The following is a 3,315-nucleotide window of genomic DNA, read 5'->3' on the forward strand; positions in this document are numbered from 1 at the left end:
AATTTCTCCTTCAAAAAAATAGTTAGCTAAATAAAATATAGCGCCTTTTCTTAGTTATAAATTATTTAAATAAGGTTGCAGTATTTATGAATAAATAAATAAAGTATACGATATATTTATTTTGCTGTAGAGGTCGCTGTTCAGGATGAATTACTATTTTTTATGTATTTCAATAATTTAAAAATTTGATTGTTAAAATAATGACTAATCATAGAAAAAATAAGCCTTTAGAGGGTGTCCGTCAGGCAGTGGCAGATATTTATGAGAAACTTGATATCAGACAAAGATATCATTTACAGCTATTAACGATAAAAACAAAACAAGCGTTCTTTAACAAATACACTCTTATCAAACAAAATATGATTTTCGTTTACGTTATTCAACAAACGTAGGGGTATTCAATAGTCAGCATCATAATACAACTACACTCTTTAAATACAATCTCCACCATGTAAATGAACATAAAAATCACACACACACCGTACATCTACTATGCTATCTCACTTAATCATGAACTACGATAGTGGTTCATAATAGGGATCGCAAGGGATTCCACAAAACCCCAATAGAACGTTCAGTTCAAACAACATTTTAAAACCTTCACTATTGACTGCTAAGGCTGTACACATATAAAAATTACACACACACACACACACAAACACGCATGTTACGCTCACAAGGAAAAGAAAATCCACTCAAAATGGCCCGTTAGTAATTCTTATTATTCTCTTACAACCTACAACGAAAACTAATTGGTATATTGCACCCAAACCTTTTGTAGAATGCTAAATAAGGTAATGTGAATATAAAAGTCGATTTGTTTTTTTCTATATTTTACATAAGCTAAAAAAACATCATAATTCTAGTGTAACCGATGTTATCATTACCCGTTACAGCTTTCTTACAAATAACTGGTGTTCCTTTAAAAGGCTTAAGTACAGAGTGAAAATGAATTACCAGCCAATAATAGATGAACGTTAGATGACTGTAACATGTAGATACTTAATGCTTTGTACACTATACAATCGGTGACTTTAGGGAGCCAACCCCTATATTATGTATGAAGTGAAGGAGTAAAAAAATCTATACACATAATATTACATTTTATTACACACATTATGTAAAGCAATGTCTTAGACATACATGTTTTACTTGAAAAGTCTGCTTTTCTACTGGTAAAATTTTATATGCGCTTAGTGGGGTGGCGTCTTAGTCTAGGCATATATTTGTCCATTGCTATGCATTGTATATAGAGAATTTAGTTACACAGAAACTATAAATACTCACTATATTTTGAAAGAAATCTCTAGTGCAGCTTAACATTTTTACATCTCGAACTAATGTGATCAAGTATTCAACAGCGACAGTAAATCATCATGAACCCTAGCTACAAGCTATGTTTATTATCAATACAATGTATAAAGTTAGCTACCACATCAAATAATCCTTTGCCCATATTTGAGCATAAAAAAGCCAGCAAATACGATAAACAAAAATTTTTTAGTCATGTTTATCTTCATATTGGAAGCAAGTTGTACAGACACAAAGTACCGAGATCTATTACCGTTGAGGTTTCTGCCATTTTCAAGCTGTTGGGGGAGTATCAGAGGTTGGTACATTAGTAAATACATCTCATCATTATATATTGTGACTGACTTTATAATCTGTGTGTCTGTATGTTTGTCCCTTATCTAATTACTCCCAGGTTGCTGGGCCAATCTCAACCAAACTTTATGGGATGATAGTCTGCAACAAGTGTCATGTTAATGGGGGGTTCACAACCCTCCACCCGTATTATTGCTGTTACTGAGCGTTTATTACCTTTGACGTAAGTTAACGTTAACTACATTCATATATAACGCAACGTTCCTAAACCAAACAAAAAAAACTTTATAAAATTTTCCGTCTCAAGTGGGACACCAGTAAGTCTTCAGATTTACAATGCTAAAATCAGAAGTTCGATTCTCCTCGGTGGACACAGCAGATAGCTGGATGTGGCTTTGCTAGAAGAAAACACACACATATTAAATTTTCTGTAACATAACATATACACAAACGTCTTATATATCTCAAGAGTGCGCGCTAGCACTCTGTATGGAAGAATGCAATAAAAGAAATGGCCTCCACTATTGCAATAATACATAAACTCAAATAAAGTTGATATGACAACAGCCACCATAAGGCTGATGTGAAGAGCAGTTTCTTGAGTTATACCCACTTCGACCAGTGATCTTACAACTTCATCTCCTAAGACACTTCTGCGGCAAATGATCGTTTATTAATTAAGTGAAACAGTGTTGAAGGATATTAAGAGGTGGGTGTTGAAGGCAGGTAACAGAAAGCTCTACTAATTTTGCCGCTACCTCTTCATACAAAGTCACTATGACCATCAAACAGTGTATACCATGTTTTAAGTATATACAATAGTGAGTTCTTAAACCTTATACAAAACTTTTGGTGAGGTAATTATGAATACTGTAATAATATATTATGTTATAAATAAATTGTTTGAAAGTTTGGATTTTTATGTTATCTATCGTAGCATCCACCCTCACATTTTCTTAAGTTTATAACCCGTACTTAGGACGGGTACCTCAGCTTGTAATTCAACAATATCAAAGATTTTCAATCACTTTAACGTACAGCTCAGACTGTTTAGTTGATGGAGATAATTAGAAAATGTCAAAGGCTTTGTAAAACCATAAATATTAATATAGTTAAGGATCTTAAGTTTACCAAAACACCTATAAATACATAAGATATTCAGCATAACGAAGAGTAGTTCAAGGGTTTCTTTTTACAGATATTTAAAAAATCAAGATTTCTTAGCATCATGAAGATGAGTATACAGGGAATTGATAGCACTTTATAAGGTGAAAATGATAATTCGTTGACGTTTCGCTGCAGATGCGAGCCGTAACGCCAAAGGTGACACGTTTAGTATCACACACACAGCAAACGTGTTAGCACTTGCGTATTTGGTTTAAAGCAAATCCTTAACATTCAGTATGCAATTCTCCTACGGGAAGAATTATAGATACAAGGATATTTCACAATTCCTTGGAGAAAGGGATCGTCATATAGAGAGAATGTTAAACGATTCAGAGCCAAAGGACACAACATTTGGAAAAGAGAGCCTCAAATTCTCTCCGTGGAAGCGTAAAAACTCGTACAGTAGAGTATTTAGGACAATAAAAGAGATCCAACGCCATATACCAAGCCTCTGCGGATCACAATTATCTCTCCCCCCCCCCCTACAAAAAACAAATTTAAAAAGTTTTTTTGGTGTACACAACTTGAAGATAGCTTTTATAT

The sequence above is a fragment of the Limulus polyphemus genome, unplaced genomic scaffold (assembly GCF_000517525.1).
Source record: "Limulus polyphemus unplaced genomic scaffold, Limulus_polyphemus-2.1.2 Scaffold1014, whole genome shotgun sequence".
NCBI classification, from domain to species: domain Eukaryota; kingdom Metazoa; phylum Arthropoda; class Merostomata; order Xiphosura; family Limulidae; genus Limulus; species Limulus polyphemus.